Source organism: Sciurus carolinensis, chromosome 7 (assembly GCF_902686445.1).
Source record: "Sciurus carolinensis chromosome 7, mSciCar1.2, whole genome shotgun sequence".
Lineage (NCBI taxonomy): Eukaryota > Metazoa > Chordata > Mammalia > Rodentia > Sciuridae > Sciurus > Sciurus carolinensis.
This window is the reverse complement of record NC_062219.1, coordinates 32,881,140-32,895,726: the sequence shown is the minus strand read 5'-3', so window position 1 is coordinate 32,895,726 and position 14,587 is coordinate 32,881,140. Positions and strand designations below refer to the sequence as shown.

Here is a 14,587-nt window from a genome sequence, read left to right as displayed (position 1 = left end):
TAGGGATGTTATATACATCCATATGAATACAGATTTTACTACTTTGAAAAAAAAAACTTTGGATTTGAATTCAAAATATGAACAAACATTTAGCCACTTACATTCTAAATTAATGCCAGACATTGAGTTGGTGTCTTAATTTTGGGTGGGATGTAGATCAAGTCATCTCAGTCCTTGCAAGCTTCACAATTAACATTTCCCAGCTCAGTAATCCTGGGGGATGATTGTGATTCATATTTATTTAGTGACATAGTTGGTAACTGTGGGATGACTCATGGATCTTCCTTTCTGCTTCCCTATGAGGGTAGCCCTTAAACATCATAAGGTTTCCTTCTATTTATTTGCTTTTTAATTTTTTGTCCTATACACTTTTCTCAAATATTTACTGAACCTCTGATATTTCATGGGCATTGTTTCAGAGACATAGACACAAACTAAATAGACACCCAAACCTCATTGAGTTTAGAATTTAGTTAAGGTAAACTAGCCAATTTGAAATAAATACTTTTTATAAGTTACTAAACAATTTAATGTCATTTATTTATTTGAAGTAAAAAAACAAAGAATATATTACAATTGTCATATATTCCATCAGCTGTTACACATTCTGAGATTGTATGCACTCTGTACTGGTAATACATTTACCCATACATCTGAAATGTTGAGGTTCTGAATCTGAACCAGCAACTAAAACCCACAATTAAACCTGTTTCATTTATTTTTAATTTAAAGCAAAACTTGTTTTGTTGATCTTTTTTTGATTTTGTATTAAATAAAATAAAAAAGTAGAAAACTGTCACCATTTCTAAATCTGCACAGGATGGGCCTAACACTCTGCTGGTGCCTTTCTTTCGGTGACCTAACGACAAATAGCTGAGCCACATCACACCCCCACTACCTGCCGGCTCTGTGTAGGTGAGAATCATAAGCTTTCCAGAACCCTCAGCAGTGTGCTTGCATAAGATTTTGAGGACTGTTCAACCTAGTCTCAATAGTTCCTGAGAGAGAACTTCCTGAGAGATGAAATAAAGAGGGATGTAATGCAGGGCAGGTTGTCCTAAAGGTTTTATCACTTTGGATGCATCATCACTTCTGGTTATCCTTTATTCCTTCTTGAGACTGAACTGGAATACTGGAGGAATCAGGACTATAAGAGGTTGCAGGCAGCTTTTTCTAGGCACTTGTGGAGTTTCAGGCTGCCACCTCCTCAAACCCAGCCCTCTTGTGGCTCTTTATATCCTTAGTTTAACAGTTAGGGTCACTGGATGGAGACAACCACTGAATGGTGGGAGATGTAGCTTTTTGTCTCAAGTGATCTGGAAGCCAGCTATGTGTTGAATTGTCCCCCTCACCCTGCTCCCAGGAGATATGTTGAAGTTCTAACCCCAGAACCTGTGAACATGACCTTATTTGGAAATAGAGTCTTGGAAGATGAGATCAAGTTAAGATGAAGTCATACTAGATTAGTATGGGCCCTCATCTAATGATGGATGTCCTTATAAGAAGAGGAAGATTTACACACAGAGAGAAAGCTACCTGAAGATGGGTGCAGAGATTATTGGAGTAACGTTGTCTCCAAGTCCAAAAGTGTTAAGGATCACAGGCAACCACCAGAAGCTAGAAAAGACAGGGAAGGATTCTCCCCTGAGAGAGCCTTCAGAGGAAGCATGGCCCTGTCAGCACCTTGATTTTGGACTTGGACATCCAGACCCATGAGTATACATTTTTGTTGTATGAACCCACACAGTTTATTATGGCAGTCCTAGGGGATGCACCAACCATTAGAGAAGAAATCATTCAGCACAACCCATATAGGAAACCTTCTGCTCCCAGATCCTCCAGGTCTAAGCAGGAGTTCTTTCTCAGGCTCTACAATAGGTGGCATTTGAGGCTTCCAGGATCACCCTTCCTGTATAGGTAGGTGCTCAAGAACAAGTCAGGGCTAGCCTGGTGGAACACAGGCAGGCAGCCTCTAGCCTGTCTCGGGGGTGTCCATGGTCTCATTAGGCAGAGTCTTCTCCAGGTCCTATAGCATCTGGGTCATGAGCCCCTGCACAGCAGGCCTGTCTTCCAGCCTCCCACAGGCAAGGACAAAACCTGGCATCTTCTTATTTACTCTCTGCAGCTAGATATCATCTCCCAGAGTGCTTTTCCTTGTTGTTTAAAATCCAGAAAGATTCGAGCAAGAATAAAATTATTGATTGTGTAGAAAGAAGGTATTTTGGAATAGTCTTGTACTTGGAGATGCATAAACACACACACACACACACACACACACACACACACCACACACACACTCAAACACACCTATGAATATGTATGCTTATGTGTATGTATATTTGCCTCCCCTTTTCAAATGCATTTACTGGATTCTCTATTCCTTGGTGAATAAAATCTAAAATAAGCTTTTAGCGTAGCATTCAAAACTGGCCACTTGGGGCTGGGGAGATAGCTCAGTCGGTAGAGTGCTTGCCTTGCAAGCACAAGGCCCTGGATTCGATCCCCAGCACCCAAAAAAAATAAAAATAAAAAACTGGCCACTTTGACCGGACAACTCCCTTTATTTGTTCTGTCACCTAGCTGAATTCTTTATTAAGCTCTTCCCATCTGTGGAAACCCAGCACAAGTCTCAACTCCCACAAGAAGACAGTCTTTTCTCATTTCCACATTGTTTTGAGGAACCATCTACTTTGTTTATATCTGTCTGATCACAGTACGTGTTGTGTTGTAGATTTTTGTATATTTGGTCCTCTTTTCCTGATACTACACTGTAAATGAAAGGTAGCTCCTTATTATTAAATACAAAATTGGTAGCACAATGTATTCGTGAAAACTGAAAGCAAAGAATTTTGGGACTGCTTCAGATTTAGGAGTCTTTACTGACTGTTGATTGCTGCTGCCAACAATAAGGGCTTATTCTATGCAGGACAGTGAGCTAAGAATACTATGCTTGCTAATGTTCTTATTTATCTTAGTGTCCAGCATGGTACGTGGCACAAAGGTGGATATTCAACAAGTTTGTTGGAAGGTAAGTCGGGAAGATAAATGCATGAAGAACTTGAGACTTTTCACCCTCCTCTCTTGATCTCAATAGATGTATCATTAAGAGAAATTATGACTGAATTGATTCATAATTCCACAGTAAATCTAGTACATTCTAAGCTATGGAGGGTATTTATAAATCATGGAGTGGTAATAAAAAGTCTTGAATCATAATCTCAAAGTGTCTCTTGTTATATCTATGTTCATGGCATACGAATGTAAAATAACATTTTGATTTTTTTAAACGATAGTCCTGTGACACATGAAGAAAAACACACTGAATGCAATGTTCAAAATTCAGAGCATGAACTATCTTATAGTTTTATTCTATCATTTTATGTGTGACCTTATGAAAAAATAAACTACAAAACTCTGTAATACCACTACAAAGATTTTCTGTATAAATTGAATTTGTATGTTTAAACAATAGCATAAAGAACTAAGTCTGTCTGATTCTTAATAACAGTTTGTTCCTATCACATCCCAGCATAGCATGCACCATCATTGGTGATTGTGCAAAGCTCAGCACAACTCACAAGCACACCCTAAAAGTCAGGCTACCTTGTGGACTTGGCTTTCAATTCAGATGACTTTGGAAAGCAGTTCAGCTCTTTTATCCCCCTCCCCCTTTCTCTCTTACTTGGTATTTCTTTCCATAAGAAAGTTGACGCTGAGCCATTTTTAGGACTTGGCCCATGGACTTGAACTTAGTGGTAGCTTTTGTTTCACTGTTGTTTTCTTCTTTTAGGCCAAAAAAGAAAGCACAGGAGACCTAGCTGCCATGAGTAGAAAAGCATTAAAGCTTTCATCTTTTAATTATACACTTAGAGATACACTGGGGTGGGTACTGCTTTGTATTTCCTGGAAAATGTGAGGTTTTGGTTCCCCTAAGCCCTTCTAACCTTTTCCTTTAAATAACTCACTTGACTTGTAATAACCCTTAAAACAATGACATCATCAAGACACCCTAAAATTAACCTACCTGAATTTTAGTTTTCATTTTGTTTCTGGGGATTTTTTTTACCACAAGAATTATATTCCCCCCACAGCCCCATCTAACTTCCCATCCTATCCTTTGTCTATCTTAAAAAGCCCTCTATCCAGAATAAACTGACCTTCATTTCCTTTGTACATTGTCCTCAGTCTCTTGTGAATTCTTATTAAAGTAGGTGCAAGAAGAAATAAACATTTATGTTCAAGTGCTTCCATTGCTAAAATTAATGAATATCACCTATGAAGCCTTGTGCTTGTTTTCAGGTGTGGCAGGGATTGAAGGCTGCTAACTGTTCTTTTGCCATAAGCAGATATACTATTTCAGTTCTGAGAATTAGGACTAGAAATATAAGGAAGACATGATAAACAACTAAGATCTTAAATCGTCAGAACTCTAGAAATTAGGACAGATGTACCATGTCAGCAGTTGCAAGCTGCTACCAAAAAATAACTACCATTACTTTTGTTCCAAAGTTTGTTTTAAAGGTTCAGTAGCATCCACTGAACTTTTCCCCTGACTATCTTAACACATCTTTTTCGTATTTGAGAGTCTAGCCAGGATTGGAAACAGAGGTGTGAAAGAATTACAAGAGTGGCTGTTTTTGAAGTACTTTTGGCTAGAAATCAAATAAGCAGGAAATTCTGAAATGTCTTGAGAAAATTCATCCTTAAGAAAATTCTAGCTTGATTTTTGTTTTAAATATAAGATTGAGACAGGTTAATATTCACATGAGAATAGATCTTATATAAACAGCAACAGTAATTATAACTAACATCCTCATGCCTATTCGATATGGTACTTTCTAGGGTTTTTAAGATTCCTTTATATTTTTTTCTCCTCTGGTGCCACAAACACCACTTCAGTCAGAAAAGTTTGATGGTGTTATTTTCATTTATAAATGAGAAAAGTTTATTTTCTCACCTCCATCTGGTAGGCACTCATGCACATACTGTACAATATCTTGATCTAGTTATGGATCAAGGTTATTCTGAAAAACAATCATTTTGAGCTGTGTTCCCAGTAATTTTTGAGTCCAAATGCCTATTGTTATAGGACATACAAATAAACAAAAACGTATTTCTTATTATTCAGAACTTAAAAATATGAAATTGTTGACTTAAAACCTGGTTTGTTAGAGCTCCCTCACACATTTTTTATGTGATAAAGTTTCAAAGATATTACAAAGTCTAAGTGATAATGCTATGTTTGAGTCAGTCTGATAACTTTCTAAATATTTAATATCACTCTTTACAAATACATGCACATCATATAAATTTTACTTACTTAAAATATATCTTGGGACTGGGGATGTAGCTCAGTATTAGAGCATCTGCTTAGCATGCTCAAGGCCCTGGGTTCAATCCCCAGCACCAGTAATAATAACAATGTGTAATAATCTCCAATAAAAATAAAGCAAATGTACACAAAATCCATATGAAGATGCAGATATTATATGTATGTAATAAACACAAGTTGCGGAACTGAAGCTCAATGTAAAAGGTAGAGTACAGAGTATGTAGGATGTAGTTCAGAACTGTATAACTCAAGAAATGGTGTATTCATTCTTCAACTTTATACATATATAAAAGTTTTATTACTCATGCATTTTATTTTAATGCTTGATAAGGAAGTTGTCCACTTCTGTAGTTAAATCTTGAGATAGAGGTACTATTACATAGAATATTCCATGTTCATGTTTTATATATTAAACTTTCCGAGACAGCGATGGTTAGTTTTGTATGTCAACTCAACTGGGCTGCAGGGTGCTCGGATTAAATGTTATTTCTGGGTGTGCCTGTGAGGGTGTTTCATTTTTATTGGTGGACTCAGTAAAGTAGGTTAGGGAGGCATCATTCAATCTGTTGAGGGTCTGAATAGAAAAAAAGTTGAATGAAGTGGAAATTGCTCCATTTTTTTTTTTTTTTTTTTCTGCTTTTATGTTTGAGCTGGGACATCGCATGGACTGGGATTTACACCATTGGCTCTGTTTTTGAACTTGGATGGAACTACACCATTGACTCTCCTGAATCTCTAGCATGCAGATGGCAGACTTTGGGATTTGTCAACCTTTGTATTGCATGAGTCAATTCCATATATATATTTCCTGTTTCACTGATGAACTCTAATACAGATATATTTTCAAATTAACATGAGGAGAACCTACTATTAAAAATAGCTATTGGTACCTTGATTGGACTCCCTAGAAAGGTACTAAGTTTCCTGTCAATAGAGATGGTCCTGTAGATTCTGTAGTGGGGTTGTAGCATTGGATAAGGTTTAGCTAGATTATCTTGGAAGTCCTTATGGTTCACTGCTCATGGACAATATAAGCTTTAAGGAATAATCTCAGAATATTATATCTGGAAAGAACTTCAAAAACTACTTAGCTCTACTCCTTCACTTTCCAAAGGAGGAAAATAAGCCTCACAGAATGCAGAAGTCTTGACTAAGATCAAATAGCTTACATGTTTTAGGGAATCTGACAGTAGGCTATCCATTTGTTTTTATTTAGAACCTACTATCTTAGGAAACTATCTGCCTAAGTAGGAAAACTAGACACCTACTGAATGCAGTCTTATTTCACATTTATTGACCCTTATCTCACATGTGTAACTCACAAAGAACCTGTTTTATATAGGGATAATTGGAAGTTAATTGTATTTTAATTTCCTATTCTTTTTTTTTTTCATATCTGAACATTTACAGGGGTTGATCCTGTGAGTCTTCTGGAAAGAGCAAAAGGGAAAATCGAATTTATACTACAACTGAGAGGTAAGTAGAAGAGTTCTCAATTGACTTTCCTGTGTTGTCAGCCATCCCTTATGGGATAGGAGCAGAATGAGCAGGGCCGACATTCAGTCAGTAGGCACCAGAGAGCCATGCAGGCTAGTAAAGTACTGACATGTTCCATGCTGACTGGTAATCAGCCAGTGCTGTGAGCCTCTGAGTGACCCTTCCCTCCTGACCCCTCCTACTGTCTTGGTTGCCCGACTGCTTCCCCTACACATATTTCCTGATATTGCAGCAACTGAAGGGTTAACATTTTTTTTTAGTATATTGGGTACTGGAAGTTAATTCCTTGCTAAAATGATGTAACTTGTTTGACAAATTTCTATAGGCCATCTGAAGCAATCTCCAAGATCTGTTCTTTGAGTGGATCAGGTTATTTGGTAATGACCATGAAGTGGTAGGAAAAAAATTCTGTCTTCACCTCCATTGTACTGTTTGGGGAAATCTTTATGAAGACCTTTTATTAAGTCTTCAAACTATCTCTTATTGTATTAAAAATATTTTAAAGCATTCTTCAGATGTGTTCATAACTACATCATTTATTTATTAGAGGAGTTTTTTTTTCTGGTTAATTTGAAGGAATGGATAAAGTTAAAAGATTTTTCTCTGAACTGGGTGTGTGGTGCATGCCTATAGTTCCAACTGCTCAGGAGACTGAGGTGGGACTATTATTTGAGCCATAAGTTCAATATCAGTCTGGGCAAAATAGCAAGACCCCATCTTAACAACAATAAAAAAGGACTTTCTTTGGAAACCTTGGATATTATGAATATAAGGTACTGAAACACTAAAACAGCCACCTATTTCTTAGGAAATACACTTTTAAGACAAGATGGTCTGCTTTATATTGTCAGGCAGATCTATGTGGATATCAGCAACAAGGAGCTGTAAGATGGTCATTTTCTTCTGGGAAACAAGTCTGTTAATAAAGATTTCACTTTGTATGTTTTCTAGAAAGAAAAAAAAAATTCCAGAGATATCTAAATGGGAAATTTTGACTTCAGAGAAACCTTAATTCATCAGTTAAAGGAGCAAAACAGTACTGTACCTAGCAACCAGCACACTTCTGAACATAGTTCTTCATTGAGTTATTTTATTAAACATTATCTCAGTTACCATTTCAAGTGCTGGGGATGCAACAATGAACAAAAATGGCCAAATACTCTTGTTTTCATGGAACTTAGCATTGTGCAGAAACTGCAAACGATGTTCTGTGATAAGTTACAGAAAAACCCGACAAGAGGAGATAGAGAGTTTAGAGGGCTAAACTTATAAATAAGGGATCATCTCCCTTTTAGTGAGGACTTGAAAGAGCTGAGGTATGAGCAGTGTTTACATCTTAGATAAAGAGTGTTCCTGGCAGAGGTAATTGCAAGTGCAAAGGCCCTGAGAAAGGAATGAGCCTGGCTTCTTCAGAAATAGCAAGTAGGCCAGTCTGGCTGGAGCAGAGTCAAGAAAGGCAAAGAAGTAGGGCAGGAGGTGAGAGAGGAAACTTGGATGCTGAAGGGGACAGGCCAGAGAGGTTCTTGAAGATTATAGTAAGGACTTTTCCATTCACGTTGAGTGACAAAGGGAACTAATTCAAAATTAGGGGCAGAATGCCAAGTTTCAACAGAGTCAATCTATCAGCTGTGTTAACAGTACCTTGAAATAAGGACAAGGGTAGAAACAGGAGTGTCCTGCAGTAATCAAAATGAAAGGAATAGTGGTATGGACCAGGGTAATACAAGATTCTGGAGATGTTCTGCGACCAGAGTCAGCAGGGCTTTCTTATGGACTTAAAATGGGGTGGAGGGAGGTAAAGGAAGGAGAGGAGCAAAGGAAGACTCCAGGGTGTATTGGCCGGAGCCAGTGGATGAATGGAGTTGTCATTTAGTGCCTGGGAAATGACTAGGGAAGGAGCAGTGCTGGGCAGGTGGGGAGGAGTTACATTATGAGATATCCCACTGCGGGTGGAATATGCAACTGGCTTTTTAAGTCTGGAGATCAGGCAAGAGGTCAGACTGAAAATATAATTCTGGGAGAGCTCAGAGCTGAGGTTGAGAGCCATGAGCCTGGGTGAGATTACCTAGACAGCGTGCAACTCAAAGAAGAGGACCAAGGACAGTCCTGAGCAACTGCTGGTTAGGAAAGTTGTCAGGAACAGAAAAGGAGACTGAGAAGGAGTGGACAATGAGGTAGGAGGAAAGCCAGAAAAGTAGCCCTGTTTTAGAGCTACTCTAAGCAAGAAAGCTTGTTTCTGGAAGAGGTAGTGACTCTGTCAAGAGTCAATGACTGACCAATTAAGTAAGAATTGAGTGCAGAGGTTCTTAGTGCTCTTGACCAAAGCAACTTCTGTGGAGTGTGTGTGTGTGTGTGTGTGTGTGTGTGTGTGTGTGTGTAAGGGACTCTGAAGTGAGATGGAGAGAGATTGGGTAGTGTGAATTAGAGGCAGTGAGTGTAGACAACACTCAGGAGAGTTTTATGATGGAGGCAAGAGAAACAGGACAGTACCCAGAGGGGTAAGTGACATAAAGGAAGGTTTGTGAAAAATAAGAGGAGGAGTTTGTTTGCTTTTGAAATATGAAGAATAGACTGGGAGAGAATTGAGCAATGCGGGAGAGAGAGGGGAAACGGGCAAGAGAGGATGGGATCTGGGGCACATGGGGGAACTTTGGCATAAGACAGGGTCATAGATTCATCTCTTTTAATGGGCCTGATGGCAGAGTCCATAGGAGGCATTGAAGTTTAAGAAGAAAACTGGACAAGGTATAAAACAATCCTTTAGGAGAGAGATGAGGAAAATTTACATATTAAGGAAATGTGATGAATTGATTTCAGCACATTCAAAGGATTCTCAGAGTCAGAATGTTGAAAGAGTAAGCTAAAAATAAAGGATTAGATAGTGAATGATAGTCTGTTTCCAAGTGAATTGAGAGGAAAAAGGGTATTGACATTTTCTGAGATTTAAAAGGATCATAGGATATTTTTGGGAAGCATAAGTTTGTGCATTTAGTAGGGCGTGGGGACTTGTCCAGGAAGGCCTGATGAACATTGACTTAGACTTCCGCACAGTATGTGGCAAGACTAAATGGTCTTGTCCAGTGGATTTTGCACTTAAAATATGAGCCAGTAAAGGGAGTGGGACTAGTTGGATTAAATACAGCCCCTAGGGAGAGCTGGAGCGAGAGACCTGTGCATTATGCTTTCCAGACCTGAAACGGGAAGTCAGATTTTAATAACTTTGACTTACAAAATTAATACCCTCCAAAGAAAATTCACCTGTTGCCAAATCTAGTGCCAAGCTTTGGATGTTCACAGTTCCTTCAGGCCTCTTGTTTGTTTTTGTTTCTTTTTTCTTTTTATTCTCCTTGCCAGTGTCTTCTGACCTTTTAGGCAGGACTACTTAAGGGCTTGCTATCTATCTTCTTGATGAATTGTTTAATCAAAAGACCATAATGAGAGAAGAGGAGAGATGTTAAACATTTTGGTTTGAAATGCATTTTTCCTGCTTTGAACACCCTAAATTCTTTGTGTACATATAAATACACTGTTTATGTCTCTCAATTTGGCGCACATAATTTTGAAATCCAGCTCTTCAAAACATTCTTTTTTGGTTGGGTAAGGCTGAAAATCAGTTCTGTCAGAAGTAGTTCTATTAATCCGGGTGCCAAGGACTTACTTTTTCTTCCATATACCATTTTTTTCTTTTCTTTTTTCTTTTTTTTGTGGTGCTGGGGATTGTGCTTCCGAGGCAAGCTACTCAGCCAACTGAGCTATATCTCCAGCCCCATATACCTTCATTTTTTGAGTTAGATACCCCAAAGTTGCTAAACTTGATCTATCACAGAGTAAGATGTCAGCATTTAGCAAGTACTATTGCCACTAGTGGTTTTTGCACTTAACGTTTTGCAAAGTTTACTTTCAAATTTTATGAATTAAACTTTCCATTCAGTATTACTGAAAGGAGGCAAGAAATATAGGCATCATTTTCTCATAAAGAAAATATTAAAAATTCATGAATGTATACATATATATACTTGTGTGTGTGTGTTGCTGATGTTAAGAGGAAACAGTTTTAAAGAGCATATTTAAGAGTTGGCTAAAAAATGTGAACAGATTTAGATGCAAAGTTGTTAAGATATATTCTATTTCATCTTTCCTGGATATATCTTAAGATAAACTATTTTCTTAAATTTATTCTACATTCCTTTGAGCTATTTTTTTTTTTTTTTGTACCAAGGATTGAACTCAGGGGCACTTGACCACTGAGCCACATCCCCAGCCCTTGGATTACAGGTGTGCCCAGCTTCCTTTGAGTTTTAATTGAGCCTAAGAATGGAGAAATTAAGTGAAAGTATTATCACTTTTTTAAAAATATTTTTTAATTGTAGATGGACACAATACCTTTTTTTTATTCATTTTTTTTATGTGGTGCTGAATATCTAACCCAGTGCCTCCCACTTGCTAAGCAAGCGCTCTACCACTGAGCTACCACGGCAGTCTCCCAGTATTATCACTTTTGATGAGAGTGTCTTTCCACTTTTATTCCTAATCATGAATGTATTACATTGTCAACTGCAAAACAAACCATTAATTTAGAAATATAGAAATTACAAAGAATAAGCTCGCCTTACCACCCAGAGATAAGCAAACTTAGCCATTTAGTTGTATCCTTTCTGTGTGTGTGTGTGTGTGTGTGTGTGTGTGTGTATGTGTGTGTGTGTATGTTTGTGTTTATCTCTGGTTTTTAAAACAGGTGAATTCTAAAATAGTCATTTTAGCCTCTGTACTTTTAATTTTGTTAACTTGAAAATTATGAAAATATTTCAATATTTCTTTCCTTCATTCTTTTTGTTATACAAATGGAAATTTATTCATTTAATCATTGGAGATCACTTAGGTTTCTGGTTTTTATCATTGTAAGCAATGCAGCTACTCATGTCTGCTCTACACACACATAACCTACCTCATAGGTTAATTGAAATAAATAAATATACTAATACATGATAAAAATAATGCATGATATACGAGTGCTTCAGAAAGTTACAAATTATTTTCTTTATTTCTAATGAACTCTTAGAATTTAAATGATTAAATATTGTTAAGTATTACCAAATTGCTCTCCAAAGAGATTCTACCAGGTTACATTCCTTTCATCAACAAATAAAATACTTTTTTGTTTTTCCATCCTATTTGAAGTTTTTAATTGTCAAAAACACAGAAATGTCCATGTGCATTTTAAGTCTGGTTCAGCAATGAGAACCCCAATGTGAAACCAGCTCTCAGATCAAGACAGAGTATATTCCTTTGTTTGTTATTTCCACAATCCCACAGTGCTTGGGACTCGAACCCGGGCCTCGAGCATGCAAGGCAGGCACTCTACCAGATGGGCTATCTGGCCTGCACTCAGAGTATATTCCTATTACCCTAGAATCTTCCCTTGAGTTCTCACCCAGTTCTTATTTGTTCCTCTACTCCAAAGTTAAGTGCTATTATGTTTCTGGCACCATAAATGCATTGTATAATCTTCAGTGTCTAGGTTCTTTGATTTGACATATTTGAATTGAATGATGAAGACCATTCATGTTGCTGCAAGCATCTATAGTTCGTTTCTCTGTACAGTATTCTATTGTCTGAATATTGTAAATCATCCATTATAGTGTTGATGGGCATTTAATGTATTTGTTTTAGGTGCTTGAGTGCTACACTCTTATTTTTCTGTGTCCTTTTTGTTGTATTTACATACCCATTTCTGTTGGAGAATCATTAGTTGAATAGAATTGTTCATTCATAAGATAGATGTACATTCATCTTTAAAAGATAATGCCAATTTTCCAAAGTAGTTGTGCCAGTTTATTGCAATGACAACAATATAGGCTTAGTACCACCTATACATCCTTGCTGATTCTGGGTATTATTTATTTTTTGTTGGTCATTCCAATGGGTGTGTAGTGGTATATCATTGTGGTTTTCATTATATTTTCCTGATGATAACTAGTGAAGTCTAGCACATTTCCTATGATTATTGACCATTTGGATATCTTCTGTTGTGACATACCCTTCAAATCTTTTGCCCATTTAAAAAAATTGGGACGTCTTTTTCCTATTTATTTGTATGAGAGTTTTCTTTTTCTGGATGTTTTTCTTAACCATATTCTTAAATAAGCAAGTTTCTAATTTTAACAGAGTCTATTCTTTCAACCTAGTCCTTTATAATTAGTACCTTTTGTAGCTTGCTTAAGAAACTGGTCCTATCTAAAGTCATGTAGACATTTTATTATGTTTTCTACAAAAAGCTTTTTTGTTTCACCTTTCTTTGCTTGGTCTGTCATCCATTTTAAGTTGATTTTATGTGTTGTGAGAAAGCAGTCAATACTCACGTTTCCTCCCATTATGTATCCAGTTGACTGCATCTTGTACTAATGTGCTGCACTGGAAATTGTACTGTAAATCAAGTGGCCTTGTATGTTTGTTTTTCTAGTCTATTCTGTTCTATTATTCTGTTTGGACATTTTTTTTTTAAATCAGAATCATACACTTCATTAACATATCCTCATTCCTGATAATAAAATTCCATTATGTTTTTCTTCTATAAGATTGTCTCTGCAATCCTTGTTTCTTTGCCTCTCCCTCAACTTTTAGCAAAGTATGGATCTTACTCTCTTTTAATGACTTACAAATTTGATAGTCTCTCCCACCAAGAATCAAAGAATTATTTGCAAAAGTTATATGGCAGCCACCATCTGGGTTTAAAGTGATTTCATTTCCTAAGCCATATATAATTCAAAAGTTCAGGTGTAGATATCTGATTAGACTGTGTCAATGGAGTTCCTTTCTTGGTGTTTTTGGATTTGGAACCAGAGAGAATTTGAAGTCCTGAGTATAAAATTTGTGCTTTCCACCACGTTGGAAAATGCAGTATCTATTTAAAGTTAAAACAAGTATGTAGAGAAATGCAATCAGTAGACATGGAAAGAAACCCGATTGTGTTGGGAGTTCTTGATCCTCGTTATTGAGTGATCCCAGGTGAATTTCTGTGTATCCTATGGATGGTTTCACTTTAGTGTGGAAAAATATACATAACAGAGAATAGCCTTTGTAACCACCATTCTACTTTCTGTCTCTGTGAATTTGATTACTTCAGATAACTCAAGTATTTGACTCATATAGTATTTATCTGGGTCATTGACTTACTTCACTTATCATAATGTGTTCAAGGTTTTATGTTTCATAATTTCTTTCTCAGAAAATTTGTTATTGGTGCATAAAACAGCTACTGATTTTAGAATGCTGCTTTCCTAGCCTACTACTTTACTGAATTCATTTTCTATTTGAGTTTCAAAGCTACTATCAAATTATCTTCCAGAAAGATAGTATAAATCTGTGCTCCTAAGAGGCAATAGTAGACATCTATCTTCTTACAAACTCAAGAAGATTATCATAAATTTTCTGCCCAATTGGAGTGAAACAAACAACAAGAAAACCAAACCAAACAACAAACAAAATAAAATAAAACAAAAACCCCTTATGTTTGTTTTTATTTTCATTTTAATCATTATAGTATGGTTGAATAGCTTTTACTTCATTTGCCCATTTGACCTTCTGTATATCCATGTCTGTGAAAAGCCATTTTATAAGTTTTGCTCATTTTTCTATTTGTGTCTATGTGTTAATTGCCTTTTACTCATTGATGTGGTCTAGGTGACATACTCAGGACACATTTTAAATGTTAATATTTTGCCCGTAATATATATAATTGAAATAATGCTCCCTATGCTA

At 36.7% G+C, this 14,587-nt stretch overlaps 1 long non-coding RNA gene across 3 annotated transcripts in view; it reads left to right on the top strand.

Annotated features, from left to right (window-relative positions):
- LOC124988820 (uncharacterized) overlaps nt 1-14,587 on the top strand; it is a 234,807-nt gene that overhangs the window by 78,722 nt on the left and 141,498 nt on the right. For all 3 annotated transcript variants that reach the window (XR_007109500.1, XR_007109501.1, XR_007109499.1), the window contains exons 4-5: nt 2,976-3,028; nt 6,743-6,808. This is a non-coding gene — a long non-coding RNA (uncharacterized LOC124988820). The remainder of the gene's footprint in view (nt 1-2,975; nt 3,029-6,742; nt 6,809-14,587) is intronic.